At 56.6% G+C, this 15,972-nt stretch overlaps 1 protein-coding gene across 1 annotated transcript in view; it reads left to right on the plus strand.

Moving 5' to 3' along the window:
• Positions 1 to 23: 23 nt before the first annotated feature.
• EXD3 (exonuclease 3'-5' domain containing 3) overlaps positions 24 to 15,972 on the plus strand; it is a 76,349-nt gene continuing 60,400 nt past the window's right edge. The window contains 2 exon segments of the mRNA XM_077771561.1: positions 24 to 488; positions 2,014 to 2,359. The gene's annotated coding sequence lies outside the window, so the exon portion shown is untranslated.

Here is a 15,972-nt window from a genome sequence, read left to right on the forward strand (position 1 = left end):
GCCCCTGCCCCGCCGGCCTGCGGGCCGCGGCTGCGAGGAGCGAAGCCGTTGTCGCTCCGGCTTCGCGGGGAGGGGAGAGCCGCGGGAGCCGTTCCTGGGGCGGCGGCCTGGGGTAACCCACGGCTTCGGCCCGCGCTCACCCTCGGCGGGACACTGAGGCCCAGAGTGGAGGAGGCCCGAGTCTCACTCGTAGGGAAGCAGGGCGCGGTGATGTGCCAGCACCTCTCCTGGGGGCCGTCGGCCCCGCGCTCCGTGTCCCGGCCCCGGCTGCCCTCCCCGGATGGAGCTCCGAGCGGGACTAGCCAGCCCGTCACACCCCGCGTGGAGCCCCTGCTCCGTGCCCTGCGCAGCCTCCTTCGCTAGGAAGCGGAGGCCGCCAGGGCCGGGAGCCTGGCCGCGCCCGCGGCTCACTGCAGGCCTTCTGCCTCCGCCCTTGCACGTGTGTTAGAGAAACAGCCAGAGCGCGGACGACACGTGTCCAGGGAGAGGTGGGTGGGCTTGAAGCCGCTGTGGGGGCTGTAGAATTCGGAATCTGCGGAGAGCCGGGGAAGAGCTCAGCCGCAGCTGGCGTCTGGAGGCAGATTTCCCTCCTCCGGGGACCTCAGTCTTTGTTCCCTTCCCCTTGGCCGGCCTGGAGGACGCCCACCCGCTGGGGAGGGCCATCTGCTTCAGGGCGCGTCTGCTGTTGTAACTCTTAGTTTCACGTAACAAATGCTTTCACAGCAACCTGTGACTGTGTTTGGCCAAACATGTGGACACCATGGCTTTGCCAGGTTGACCCAAAATGAGCCGTCACAGCGCACACCCCCAGAGGTGCTCCTGTAGACCCGCCCTGTCCTTTTCATTCACATGAGAGTACACCTCGGCCCCTCGGTACAGAGGAGGCTCGGGTGCTGGATGCCTGTCAGAACTTGGAGGGCAGCTGCAACTCAGGGACCCGACTCCTCCCACGTTGGTCATCCTCCCTCCCTGGGTGACCCTGGTCCGGCTCTGACCCTACAGACTTCCTTACCTGAGGAACAGGAGGGCTGGGGCCTGGCCTGGCAGGGCTGTGGTGAGGACTGCCTGGGAGGCCACCTGCGTCCCTGAGGACCTGCTCTCTCCCCAGTGGGGGCCGAGCCTCCCCGCCCTGCTGGCCTGGAGGGAGGCGGCCGCACCGTGTCCCTTTCCCATCGCGCTGCTCCCACACTGGCTCTGAGTGGCCTTCCTGCCATCGCTGTACCCGGAGACCTGTCAGGGCCACTAGTAACCTCCTTCTTGGGTGTGGCTCGTCCTCCCCACTCAGTGCCTGGCGTCAGGGACCTGACTCCCTCCAGGCCCCCCCGGCTGCTCCTCCCGCCTCCCCTGGGCTCTGTCCTGGCCTTTCTGTGTACTCGCTCCCCAGTGGCCCCGCTGTTTGAATTTCCGTGAGGGCTCCCGCTGCATCCACTCTTTTATCACCTTCTCTGTTTCCATTGTAAAAAGATGAAAAAAGTCCCATCCCTGTGCCTGTCACTGAACACTAATGTTCATTGCAGCTCTGTTCATAGAGCCCCAAACTGGAAACAGCCCAGCGGTCCTCCAGTGGGCGAATGGCCAGGCAGACTCACGCCCACACGTGGACGAGGGATGGGCAGTGGGCACCCAGAGCTGGGGGCGCCTTGGGAGCATGCTGAGCGGGAAAAGATCGCATACTTTGATTCCATTTGTATATCTTTCTAGAAATGACAAATTAAACGGAGAGATGAGTGGTTGCTGGGGCCCCTGACAGACTAATGGCGTGTGGGTGGCGATAAAAGGGCAATGCGGGGGGGGGGCGTCCTAGGGGATGGAACGTTCTGTATCTTCACTGAGTCGCTGTCAGTCCCTCATCATGATTCTGACTGGTAATGTCCTGAGAGCAGGATTAGGTGTATGAGATGTCTCTTTATTTTCTCTCAAAAGTGCATGTATATCTCCAAGTATCTCAAAATAATGTTTAATTTGAAACCATTTTTAAGGAAGGTTTCAGTTACAGGTATTTCTGTTTTACAGATGCCCTGAAAGTTGGAGTGATCACTGAGCCTAAGATTCTTTCAGCCCTGAGATTCAGCTGCTTACGTGTTGTTTAGAAAACTCCTTACATCTGAGCTAAAATCTGTTCCCAAGTAGGTGCTTCAGCACCTGGAGCAGCCGTGGCCCAAGGTCCGATCTGCAGCTGCCCTTTGCAGGGGTCCCAAGCACCCTCGCGGTGGCTGTGACCTCAGAGCAGCGGCCATCCAGGCTCCCGCCGCCACCAGCCACCCCTCTGTCAGCTCTACGGGCGGACCCGCTACGGTCGTGTGGATCACACGGTTCCTGCGTCACTTGAAGAGTCCAGAAAAGGGAACCATTTCCTAAGGTAAGCGTGTGACTCAGATAGAGGTCAGCATAGCGCTGGAACTTATTTTCAGAGGAATGCAGTACTTGTCTGTGGTTAATTCTGGAGCACAGATGTCAAAGAAATGGGCAGGAATTGGTTTTAGCCCAGTACAAAGAAGTTGGGTTGGTGGGGTTTTTTTTCCTTTAAAAAACAGGTACTTTCCAAGAATAAATGAAATAAAAATAAGATTATTCTCTCAGGAAGTAAAAATAGTCTTGGTGTGATTGAAATGCTTGCTGTTGGAGATCAGTTTCCTGAGGCCTGGCCCTTCCTGGGGCTGCGTCTGTCATTCAGGGTCATGGGGTGCCTTCCCTGGGGTTCAGTGCGGAGGCGCCCGCCCCAGGGCACGCACAGCCTCAGACCCACTGCTTCGGCCGAGGACCTCAGCCTCCCCTGCCCAGGAAATGCTGAGGAGGAAAACCAGAGGAGCAAGGAAGGCAGAGCTCAGGCAGGTGCAGGGTGCTCTCCTCGGGGGCAAGACCCCCCCATGCGACGGGGCGGCCATGCCACCAGGAATCGGCTCAAGATGCATCTCCTTTCAGGTTCAGAGTCAAGGCTGTGGAACAGGGAGCATTCTAGCACGCTCCTGCAGGACCCCGTGGTGGGCAGGGCTCATCCTGCAGGCGATGGGGGTCCTGGGCCGCAGCATCTGGTGCGCCCTCGCTCGCCCCTCCTCTCTCAGTCCGAAGCCAGTGCCAGGCACTCGTCTCGTGGTTTCAAACGCAGAATGAGCTGCCACCGGTCTCTGAGCTAATTTCTGCACACAGCCCTTCAAAGTGGGTGTCTGGGTCAGACCAGACAGGAGAGCGCCTCACAGCTGTGGGGGCCCCTGCACCACAGCCACCTCGAGGCCTGGGCTGCCGTCTGCTGGGGTGGTGAGAGAGGGGCAAGGCTAGAGCCCTGGGCTGACTGGCATGGTCACGTTATACCCCGTGACTAATAAAACAGCCTGTGCGAAAGCAAAGAGTTTATGGTGCAGGAAGTCGGTAAATGAGCTAACGGATGACACCTTAAAACACGCAGGGCCGAGTCTGAATTCCAGGGATGCAGGGTGGGTCTGAGGAGGTCCCAGAGGGCAGCGACAGAGGAGGGGGCCAGGCTAGCACAGCAGCTCTGGAGGTCAGAAGGAGCCAGAACATCTGTGGGCTGTTAGGAGGAAAAGGCAAATCCAAGTGGCCTGTATTTAGCCGAAAAGGAAGGAAATCATGCCCCCCCCCCCAAAAAAGGAAAGAAACCAAAAGGAAGAAGAGGGAGTTAATTAAGAGAAAAGCTTAATTTCGTAAATCTGAAAGTATAAAATTGGTAAGACCAGGCGCCCCGCGGGCTCAGTCAGTGGAGCGTGTGACGCTGTATCTCGGGGTTATGGGTTTGAGCCGCGTGTTGGGTGTAGAGATGACTTAAAATTAAATAACCTAAAAAAATTAAAGTCAATGTCTCAATTAAAAAAATAAAATTAGTAAGACCAAAAGTTAGTTCTTCAAAAAACAATGAAATAAACTCCTGACAAGATGGAGGAAAATCTGAAGTGAAACGACGCTCAGGCTTCATGAGAGGAGAGACCCGCAGACGTGCCACGTCCACACTGACCCCACATTATTAACGGGAAAACCTCAAGAAATCGACACCTTATCCGAATTGGCCTGAGAAGAAACAGGAAATTGGAGCAGGCGGTGTTCATCAGAGACCCAGCAGGCTGTGAGGTCCCCGCCACACGGGCACCTGGCTGGCAGCTTCCGCCACGCGCGGTGTGTGCTCCCAGCCCACATGAGCACTCCGCCCTGGACGCGGCCCCCGGCCCCGGCTGGGCCTGGAGACGACGCAGCCCCTGCCTTGTTCTAGCCGCGACCGCCAGAGGCTCCACATGACCGCTGGGCCAGGCGGCTTCAAGTTCCTGACCCCCGACCTCATAGGACAGGACGTGTTTCCCTTCTAAGGCACTGAGTTTGGGCCCGTCTGTTTGGCAGCAGCAGACACCCAGTGACGGGGGCTTAAAGCCATCAGGCAGAGCGGGCGCCGTGGGGAGCGCACCTGGTGTCCAGGCGAAGTGGCCACCTCCCTTGCGGCCTGTCGGGGGCTCATGGAGGAGCGAACGGTGGCCCCATCTCCTTCCTGCAGCTAAGATTCCTTCATAGTTTATTTTAACTTCTAAACTATCATTTATGGTGTGTGTGTGTGTGTGTGTGAATACAAAGTAGAGTGTGTTCACTGTAGAATATTTAGCAAGTACAAAAAAATTAAAAATAGAAAATACGGTAAATCCTCGGATTGTAACTTGTTCTGTGCGTGTTCCACAAAACGAGCAAGTGTTTCTAATAAGTTTTAACTTGATAAGCGAGCGATGTCTTGGAGTAGGAGTGGTGCGTGACGCCGAATGTCACACGGTCACAACGGAGCCAGTGGTTCTCCTCCCTCTCTCTCACTCCCTCTCTCCCCCACCCCTCCTTCCCTTCCTCTCCCTCTGCGGGATTGTGGGTCACTGTCTCCCCTGCTTGGATGCTGGGTCTCAGGCCGTGGTGTTTGGCAGAAATCAGTGACTTTTCAGAACATTGGGAGGTGCCCACAACGGGCACTTGTGTATTTTTTGTCACTTCAAAGCACCTGTGGACAGTCCTTTGCTTTCCCATACAAGAGTGAGCTTAGGAATGCTTTGCTTCATTCTAGGTCAGGCTGCCTGCAGCTATAGACCCTTTCCTCTGCTGCCTCATTGCCAGTTCCATTAAATACAGTCTATGACACCTTACTAATACTGTAGTCAGCATCTGTGCGAACGTATGCAATGGCCCCCATGCAGAAAAAGGTTGAAAAGAAAGGAGGTAAGAAGAAGGAGATGATTACAGTGGAAGTTAAGAAGGAAATCATTGAGAAGTACGAACGAGGGATGAGAGTGGCCGAAATTGCAAGATTTTATAAGAAGTCAACATCGACCATTTGCACAATATTAAAGAAGAAAGAAGAAATAAGGGGGCTAGATGCAGCAAAAGGAGTCACGAGAATATCAAAGCAACGCCCACGTGTTCTAGAAGATGTAGAAAAGTTGCTTCTGGTTTGGATAAATGAGAAGCGACTAGCAGGTGACACTGTGACCGAGAACTTTATCTGCGAGAAGGCAAAGGCCTTGTACACCGACCTCGTAAGTAAACTGCCACGTACGTCAACAGAAAATGAAGAAGGCTTCAAAGCGAGCAGGGGGTGGTTTGATAACTTTAAGAGGAGAAGTGGCATCCGTAGTGTTGTAAGGCACAGAGAGGCTCCAAGTTCGGACGCTAAGGCCGCTGAAGCGTTCGCTACCGAGTTCCAGAAGCTCGTGGCTTCTGAGTGTTACCTGCCGGAACAAGTTTTTAATTGCGATGAGACGGGGCTTTTTTGGAAAGAGATGCCAAAGAGGACCTACGTTACAGAAGAAGAGAACGCAGTGCCTGGTCACAAGCCCATGAAAGACCGTCTCACCCTCTTGTTTTGTGCTAATGCAAGTGGGGATTTCAAAGTCAAGCCCCTGCTCGTGTATCATTCCGAGAATCCACGAGCCTTCAAGAAATGCAAGGTGCAGAAGAGCCAGTTAAATGTTCTGTGGAGGTCCAACAGCAGGGCGTGGGTCACTCGCATCCTGTTCGTTGAGTGGATCAACGAGGTCTTCGGCCCTGCAGTGAGGAGATACCTTTTGGAGAAGAGTCTGCCGCTCAGAGCCTTGCTGGTTATGGGTAATGCCCCTGCTCATCCTCCAGGCTTTGAGGACGACTTACTGGAGGAGTTCAAGTTCATTAAGGTCAAGTTCCTTCCTCCCAACACCACTCCGATCCTCCAGCCCATGGATCAGCAGGTCATTTCGAACTTTAAAAAGCTCTACACCAAAGCACTATTTCAGCGATGCTTCGAGGTGACCGAAGGAACAAACCTTACCCTCCGAGAGTTTTGGAAAAATCATTTCCACATCGTGAACTGCCTCAAGATCATCGATAAAGCCTGGGACGGGGTCACCAAGAGAACCCTCAATTCTGCTTGGAGAAAACTGTGGCCCGATTGTGTTCTTGGGTGTGACTTAGAGGGGCTCGCTCGTGAGCAGCAGCCACCAGTTGTCGATGAAACTGTGTCCTTGGGGAAGACCGTGGGACTGGGGGTGCATGAGGACGACATTCAGGAGCTGGTGGAGGAGCTTGGCCAGGAGCCGACCACCGACGAACCGATGGATCTGCATCATGAGCAAGAACAGGTTATGGAAGAGATCTCGTCTGCAGAGGAGGAGGAGGAGAAGGCGGAGGAATCCCCGGATCCAAATGAGATTAGGGAGATGTGTAAAATGTGGGAAACAGTGCAAAAATTTGTAGCAAAGCACCACCCGAATAAGGCTGTAGCAGTGTGGGCGATGAATGTGTTTAACGACAACGCAATGTCCCATTTCCGCGAAATCCTCCAACGGAGGCAAAAGCAAGTGTCACCGGATAGGTTCCCTGTTAAAGTTGCACGAAAAGCCAACGATTCCACGGAGGCAACAGAGAGCAGTGATTCCGTCAGTGACCGTGAACGTCGTCCTACCCAGTAACCCTCCTCTCTCTTGTCTCCCTCACACCAGCCACAAAGGTTTTCAAAGGTAAGTGCAGGTTAATTTGTTTATTTTCCTTTATATTTGGCATTTTCTTTATTCTTTTATGTTAGATTACAGTATTGTGATCATTTTATATGAATATTTTTGGGTGGTGGAACGAATCATCTGAATTTCCATTATTTCTTATGGGGAAATTCGCTTTGATATACAAGTGCTTTGGATGACAAGCATGTTTCCGGAACAAATCATGCTCGCAAACCAAGGCGTTCCTGTACAGAGAAGTGGCAGGCGACACCCTCCCAGGGTCTGCGTGTCCTTCAGGCCCGTGCTCTGTCTCGTGCTGGCAAGGCCGGGCTGTCCCCGCAGTGCGCGCTGTAGTGTGGATGCGCTCAGGTACAGCGCTAGGCCGCGTTGTGAGGACTTTTGTTCCATGACATTAAATGTTTTTGTAAAATGTCCTTTTTAAGTAGCCATTCATCATTCATAGTACGTCTGCCCCGTTGTTGGATATTAGGACGCCCTCACAGAGCAGGCGTGGGGCTGGAAAGCCCAGCTCAGCCGTGGGGCCCCCCTCCCCTGGGCCTGGCAGTGGCCTGCGCCCCTTGGGAAAGGGTCCCTGAAGAGCCTCTCCTCGTGAGGCCCCCAGCCTGGACTCCGGAGGCGCTGGCTCCGAGCTGCAGACGCAGGCCTGAACCCAGCTCAGCTCACCGGCGTGACCCGTGACAGTGTGTGCACGGTGGTGAGCGTGCAGAAAGGCACTGGCCCAGAAACAACGGTGTGAGCGGCCCCCGCGGCGGCCCCAGAGAAGCACACACCAGCGGTTCTATCCGTGCCCCTCATAGTAGCTCTGGAAAGTTACTTTCATGTGTTTCAAATTGGTAATCTTACTTTTTAAAGAAAGGAACAGCTCCTGAGTTAAACCAGTAAGTTAAAAGTCACTCCCAGCAGGATGGACAAAATAAAACAGGCACCACCGAGTGTTGGCAAGGATGTGCAGAGCCTGGGCCCCTCCTTGTGTGTGGCGGGAAGCAGTCTGGCCGCCCCTCAGCCCAGCAGCGCCACTCCTGGAGAAATGACAGCATGCCGCCACGGGAAACACCCGTGCACGAATGTCCACAGCGGCCACAAGGTGGAAGTGACCCGCGTGTCCATTGGCAGAGGAGTGTGACCCATCGTACCGTGGGACGTGGCTCGGCCACGGACAGGGAAAGCACCAGCAGCGCTGCAGCACGAACGGACCTTGGAGACAGCGCGCTAGGTGACAGGAGCCAGGCATGAAAGGCCACGTGTCATGCGATCCCATTTCTGTGGGCATCTAAAACAGGCGGGTCCCAGGAGACAGTGGGTTTGTGGCTGCCAGAGAGGCCCCGTGGGGAACGAGGGCTAGCGGATCACGTGATGAAAATGTACCGCCAGTAGGTAGCGGTGGTGGTTTCTCACACCTACATGTACCAAAATACCAAGCTGTGCACTTTAAAGGGGGAGATTGTATAGTACACGTATTATATCAATAAAACTTTTTTTTAAAAATCACTGAGCTGTGTGCCCAGACATTTGTTTGATTCCGTTTGAAAACGAATTGGAACAGCTTTCAAATTAGTATTCTCATTTAACCAGAGAGACCCGAGTGGCCCGTTTTCAGGGTCCAGGCTGCACACCCAAATGTGTCTGGGGTGGTGACCCCAGCCTCCCCACATTTGGGGGGGGACAGCAGGGTGACTCTCTGATGCCGTTGTGCAGAGTGGTGCCTGTGGGTCCAGACATCCCATCTCTGCTGGGGAGGCGCCCGGGCACCTCCAGGGCCCCCATTGTCTGGCTGGCTGCTTTTCCAACCAAGGCCCAGCGTGCCCAGTGGAAATATGTGAACCACACATGTGCTTTTAAATTTTCTAGTACGGGGAGCCTGGCTGGCTCAGTTGGTAGAGGATGCGTCTCTTGATCTCAAGAGTTCAAGCCCCTTGTTGGGCATAGAGCTTATGTTAACGTTAAAAAAAGGGAGGCAAGTTAATTTTTCTAAATGTTTATTTTCGAGAAAGCATGAGTGCAGGAGAGACAGAGAAGGGGGGGCAGAGGATCCGAAGTGGGCTCTGTGCACTGATGTGGGACTTGAACCCGTGAACCGTGAGGTCATGACCTGAGCTGGAGGCAGACACTTAGCCACCTGAGCTACCCAGGCGCCCCAGGAGATGAAGTCAGCTTTCATTTTCCAGCTCCAGTATTCCCTGAATATCGCCGCGCCCACCTATAATCGATGTAAAAGGTCAGTACTGAGACAGTTTCTGCTTTTATCCCAGGTACATTTTGCTGAAGAGTAGGGCGTGGCTGACCTGTTGGCTGGTGGGAGGGTGCGGAGCAGTGCTGGGCTGGGGGCGGGGACAGGGACTCCGGGCCCCAAGGGCCTCCCTATGGGGGTGACGGCTTCGGGGGCTCCCAGCCCGGTGCCAGCTGATGACCCTCTGAGCAGCCTCCGTGGCATTCCTGCCGCACGTCTTATGGGCAACATGGGAGGCGGCTGCCCTCCACAGGGCCTAGGGAGGCTGGGCACGGCGTGGAGGGCTGGGCACTGTGTGGGCGGCCCGGGGGGAATCGGGGGCTCTGGCACACCAGGCAGTGAGGCTGGCAGCTCCACAGCCACCCCCTCGTCGTCCTCAGCCAGCCCCGTGATGAAGGGCTCGGGGCTCACCTGGAGAGGGGGTCACACAGCTCGCACCCCCCTATTTGCAGAAAGCATTATAGGAAAGTGCTGATGGAAGCATGACCTGGCGCCCACACAGGAATGCTTTGGGTGACCTAGTTAAAGGTCACTTCGGTGACTGCGGTGTGGAGAAAACTGTGCTGCGGCCACAGGAAGCGCCCTGGCCTTGTTCTCCGGGGATGGATGGACAGACAGGCAAAAAGCTCAAGCCTGCGTCCCAGGCAGCTGCATTGGACCCTCAGCCAGTAATGTAGCTTCTCGCGGGTTCTTGTAACTTCTGCCCTTTTCCTTTAATTTCCACCTTTCTGGGTTATTTGCAGACCAGCTTTAGGTCAGGAGACACCATGAAGCGTCTGCCCCACACTGTCCTGTCCTGGCCAGGAGCCTGGTCCCCTGGGCTTCCAGCCAGGCCGCAGGCTTGGCTGCTGTGCTCCTCCCACGCACGCGGCCTCTATGCAGAGAGACCGCCAGCGGGAAGAATGTGCCTCCCGGCCCGTCTCGGAGCAAGCCAGGGCCCTGCGCTGCTGTCCCTCCTGCGGAGGGGATGGGACAGCCAGGTCACAGCCAGGGCTGCGCGTGTGTCCGCAGCCCTCGCCCTGTGGCTCCCGTGCCCTCGCTTGCCCCAGGCTGCCCACTTCACTGCGCAGCTGGGCCGGGACCCCGGCCTGCACTGTGCGGGCTGCCAGGGGGCTCCGTCTAGAGGAGGCGACACCGCTGGTGGGGTGGCCAGGGCCTGGTTGAGGGGCAGCTTGGTCAGTGCGCCCTGGAGCATCCCAAACCTACACAAACGCCGGGCAGGGCTTGTGTTGACCCTGGCAGTTAGCCAGCCAGTTGTTTTACCAGCAAAACGCGCTAACCCGGGAATGGCAGAGGCTCCGCGATGCGGGACGAGTAAGCCATGGCAAAGCCACAGGCAAGTCTGGACAACAAAGGAGAGGAAGGTTACTTTACAGAGAAAAAGGAGAAGGTCGCCAGGCACTGCGTGGAATGGAAGCCCCTTGGAGGAGAGGGGGGCCCAGGGTGCCGGCAGTTTGTCCTTGGCTGAGTCCCTCCCGCTGAGGTGGTAGATAAAGGGGTGGCTAAAGTGTGCAGGCACACGCAGGTGCCCACCGTCCTGCGGGGTGTGCGGCCCGCGCGGGATGCTCGGGCTGAGGGCTCCCCCTGCTGGCCGTCGGGCTCCACGTAAACCGAGGGCTCCCGTGTTCTGCTGCACATCTGCTGGAGCCTGGCTGGCCTGTGAGGTTGTCGGGCAGGCGGAGGCCATGCGGCCTGCGCCCTCCTGCTGCCCAGTGTGTCGCTGGGCCAGGGGCCGAGCAGGGGCCGGGGAGCAGGAGCCTCCGGAGTGAGTGGGTTCTTGGAGGCGGATGTTCTGTCGTGTTGCAGGGCACCCAGCGAGAACTTGGCTCAGGTCAGCCGCCTTTCAGAAAAAATCATGGTGCTAAATGAGTTGCACGTTTTGACTGTTCGTTTTAAACAGAAGTTCCCACACTGCCAGGAGGTGCGCACCCCAGCGGCCCTGGAAGGCCGTCCGTGGGAAGGCCTGCCTTCTGCTCGTCATGTGGGTTACAAACCTAGCACGTTTCCAGCTAAAGACTATTTGGACTCTAGAGGGTTTTTTTTCCACTTTAAAATGTAGTCAATTAAAAAAGTCTGCCGTGGGGTGAACTTGAACTTGGTCTTTGCCAGCTGTTTTCATTCTCAGAAGCACATGGGTTTCAGTGTGTGGCTGTACTTTGTCCAGGGCTCGGGAACAGAACAAAAGTTGTGTAACGAGAGCTGAGCTGAGCTTCAGTGGCCTCGGCCCGTTCCCAAGGTGGGGAGGGTGCAGCTCCGCCTACCTGCCCTGGAGCCTGCCTGGGGACAGAGCCCACTGCCCGCCTCTGGGTGGCCAGATGCTGGGTGCTATGCTTCTTAGAGAAGACGGGAAGAGAGCCTGTGGCAAATTGGAGTCATAGGGGTTTCTCCTCTAGAAAAAGACCCCTCCCTCAAAAGAGCCATTTGGTCACCTGCCTCCTTCCTGGGCTGACCAGCAAGGTGGGTGGCTGCAGTGCGAAGGAGGTCTTCAGGGTCATGGCAGTTTGTCCTGGACGCAGCGTGGACAGAGCCTGACCACAAGGCGTGAATGGACCACACGGGACCGCAGGGCAGGATTCCCCCTCTGGTGACCCGACCTGAAGGGGCAGAAGAACTTTGCCTGCACTGATGCTAGTCTTCAGTATCATTCTGACTGGACTGGGGCTCCGCCTTTTTAAAAATTTATTTGAGAGGCTGGGGGTGGGGAATGAGTGAGGGAGAGGCAGAGAGGTGGAGAGAGAGAGAATCCCAAGCAGGCTCCACATTCAGCGCAGATCCCGTGACCCCAGGATCATGACCTGAGCCGAAATCAAGAGTGGGACGCTCAACCGACTGAGCCACCCAGGTGCCCCAGCTCTACCTTTTTAAAGAAGAGCCCCTCAGGCCACACAAGGTGGGGATGGCCAGAGAGGGGGGTGGCCTGGGGGCCTGGCTGTGCTTGAAGGGGGGCTTTAGACAGGGCACACTCACAAGCTCACTGCCTCCCTTTGAGACCTTTCCAGCGGCTGTCAGAGTGGCCTGCAGTTCCAGCAGCAGCACAGGGCGGCTGCCTGCAGCGACCCGGGGACAGAGGCGAGGGGGAGAAGCCACCGTCTGGAGTTTACTTAAACCTCCCAAATGGCCTTCAGTCATGCGGAAGGTGGGTGCCTGGCCCTGTGTCTTTGGGATGCGGGACAAAAGGGTGCTGAGCCGGAGCTCTGTACCCTGGGGAGAACTCCCGCCCCCCATCATGCTCTTGACTCCTCCCCACCCCCACCCTGTGTCCCGGGAACGCAGGCCCTGTCCTGCGCCCGCCTTCCCCCACGCCAGCCTCAGGGACTCACACTGCCATGGGGGTTTAGTGGCGGATGGACCCTGCCTTGGATGGGGCGTGGCGGGTGGACCCTGCCTAAGAGACCATTCTGGACGTGTGCTGCACATGCTGTGAGGTGTCAAGGGCTTCAGAAACATTCAACGATGGCGTTGCCACTATGGAGCAAGCCAAGCCAGGGCTTTGGCCTTGCTGAGGGCTGGAGGGTGCTCTAAGTTAACCCAGGGGGGACCCAGGGCTGAAGACCAGAACGGAGGGAGAAATGGGCGGGGCCCCTAGTGCCTCCTCAGAGAGGCCCCCAGGGCCTGTCCTGTGTCCAGCTTCCCCTCCTAAGGACCCTCTGCTGGGCCCAAGTCGTCCTTCCTCCTGAGGCCACAGGCGCCTGAGAGGTCTCCTTGGCACCGCCTAGCAGGGGACTTGTGGCTCTGGGCTGCCCCCGGCACCCAGCTTGGCAGGGACTCCCAGCAAAGGGACCGCAGTAAACAGACAGACAGATCGGTGGGAGACTGTGACCGGGCGAGCGTCATGGGAGAAAGACCGCGAGGGACGCGGGTGGCGCGTCGGCCACATGTGGGACCAGCTGAGAAACGAGGAGAGCCTGCCAGCCCCTGCCCCTCCCAGCTGAGAGCCCCGGCCCCGCTCTCGGAGCGCCCGCCTGTGTGCCTGGTGCGGGGGGGGCCGAGACTCCCAAAGAGGGTCGTGCTGTGGAAACAAGTCTCTGTCCACCCCCCACCCCCAGGGTTGGGTCTGGGGACAGGGTCAGGGGCAAGGCAGGCGTGTGAGACGGGTCAAGGCGGGCGGGGGCGGGGCCGGGGTGGCCCGGGCCCGCGGGGGATGCTTTGGCCGCGTCAGCTGGAGCCCTCAGTTCTTCTGGTTGTCACCACTTTGGGCATTTATTGTGGACTTGAGCTACCTTAATGTGATGTAAGAAAACTCGTGATTTCAGAACAAGATCCAGGAGCAAACCCACAATAAAAAGAAGTTATGATTGTGCTGCGTTCAAGGGGGAGCTGTCCCTAAAGCGTCTCCTTTCTGCTGAGAGGCGGGATGGTTTACTTTGAGGAGCAGGAGGGGCCCTGGGGCGTGGGAGCCTGTGTCAGGAGTGCGCTGCACGCGGCGTGCAGCGGGCGTGAGTGAGTGGTGTGGCCGAGTGGGGGGCGCAGTAACACCCTGTGGGCTGACCTGTCGCTTCTTGTCACCGCAGGAGGGGAGCACCAGAGGGGAGAAGTGGCCGACCCCAACCCCGTGTCTGCAGGGAGACAGCCACCCAGAGGTCGGGGCAATGGCCAGGAGGTGAACAGGACATGACTGTAGCTTTCAATAACTTTCTTCTGCATTAGTTTTTCAAAATTTGCAAATTTATTTTATTTTCCAAATACTCTACTGTGTGAATAGTTGCCTTTATAAATAGTAAAAAGCCAGTTAAAAGCAAAAGTGAACAGTGGTGCAAAGAAAGAGCTGGGAGAAGACCCAGGTTTAGTCCCAGATGACCCCACTTTTCTCACCTGTAAGTGATCGGCAACCCCCCCCGCCTCTCGCGGAGAGTCAGAACCAGATGGGTCCCTTAGTGCCCAAAGAACCAGAGAGTGGGGAGGCACCGGTGGTATCTAGTCCCCTTGTTATGGTTGAATTGTGACCCCCTAAAAATCCATATGTTGAAGCCCTAAGCCCCAGTGTCTCAGAATGTGACTGTATTTGGAGACAGGATCTTTACAGAGGTGATTAAGATGAAATGAAGTCATGGTGGGCTGTCACCACTCTGACTGGTGTCCTTATGGGAAGAGGCGATCAGGACACAGATATGTGCAGAAGGAAGACGTGGGAGAATTCGGCCGTGTACACATCCAGGAGAGAGGCCTCAGGGAACCCACCTGCCGAGACCTTGGTGTTTGATTTCCCGCCTCCAGAACTGGGAGGGATTAGGTTTCTGTGGTTTAAGCCACACATCTGTGGTGCTTTGCTTTGACCACCATAGGAAAGTCGGCTCCCCATCGCCAGGGGCCAGTCTCTGGATGGGGTGGGGGCCTACCCTTTCTTTCCTGGTGAGAAGCCCGGGCCAGGTGTCCGTTCGTCTGAGTTGTGATAGAAGGAGATGTGCACACCTCTGGGTATAATTACTCCCCCGAGAAGGGAGTCGTGCAGGCCAATGTCATTTATGGACTCGGTTGCGACAAGGCTTGCAGAAGCGGTGAGAGGCGCAGCCGTTCTGTGAACAGAGCATGTGCCTTTCAGGCTCTGGGTTCATCGCAGAGACGCCTGTGCGTCAGCCAAGAACCGCCGGAGACTGGGTGGTGGCTACTTAGCCCGACCTCACTGGAGACCCATTAAAATGACAGTAAAGGCATTTAAAAAAGACAGTTTTGCCTTTTTACTAAAGGCAAAAGTGCTTAAGAGCTAAGAGAAGGGGAGGAGATGGAAAGCAGATGTCTGCCAGCCTGAGAAAGCTGAAGCCTGGGGCAGAGGGGCGGCCCTGTCCCGGGCGCAGAGCCCAAGGAGGCTCCAGACTGGAAACGGGGTCTTGGGGGTGTTTTCAAGGGGAGGGGTCAGACCCTGCCCTCTGGGGGCCTGGGCTGTGGCAGCCGAGTGCACTTCAGCAGGTGAGGATGGGAGCATTTCTTCCTGACCGACTGGTCTGGACGAGAGCCGTCTGGGCCCTGCTTCTCCGGGCCCCCAGGTGCCCACACGGAGGACTGCCTCCCAGGCTCAGCACCTCACTCTTAGCTTTGGGCAGCGGTCTCCAGACACTTGAGAAAAGCTTCCGAGAGGAAAGACAGACACTGTGTAAGCAGGAGAGAGGGCGTTGATACAGAAGAATGTGTATAAAAACAAAGACTGAGTCATGAGGTTCTCTGGGGTAAGAGGAGAAAGAACTCTTGACTAATAAAATTTTGATAGCAGAAATGAATAATTCAATGAACATTTTGCAAAGTAAAGTTCAGGAACTCTTCCCCAAAGGCAGAGAAGAGGAGAGAGAAGAAAATAGAGGCTCTTCCAGGAAGCTCAGGTTCCAAGTCAGAGTGCTTCCGGGACAGGATGGAGAACAGGGAGGCCAGGACACCGTCAAGGAAAGAGAACAGACGTGTCCCAGAGTGTGCCCGATGGTCCCCACCCCACCCGTCCTTCTGAGTCCCCGGATGCTGTGAGAGAAGGTCCTCAGGAGGAGGAGACCAGCGTCCCACGCGCAGTGGGGAGCCAGGTGGCTGCAGACCTCGGCACTGGCACCGGAGTGAGAAGGCAGCGGAGGACCGGCCCCATCGGCTTCCGCTCCGCAGCTCACTCACAGCCGAGCTCGCAGCCCAGAGCGAGAGCCCAGGGGGGGTCGCTTCCAGACAACCCAAGACTTGTTACGTGTGCTTCCTTTGCGGCTCTTCTCGGGGAGATCCTGGAGAACGTACTCCTCCAGGAGCAGGGGTAAAACTGGGAAAGGTGAGGGCTTGGGGGTCAGGAAAGGCAGGGAGCCCCGGGGGGCGGGG

Source organism: Crocuta crocuta, unplaced genomic scaffold (assembly GCF_008692635.1).
Source record: "Crocuta crocuta isolate KB4526 unplaced genomic scaffold, BGI_CrCroc_1.0 scaffold1013, whole genome shotgun sequence".
NCBI classification, from domain to species: Eukaryota; Metazoa; Chordata; class Mammalia; order Carnivora; family Hyaenidae; genus Crocuta; species Crocuta crocuta.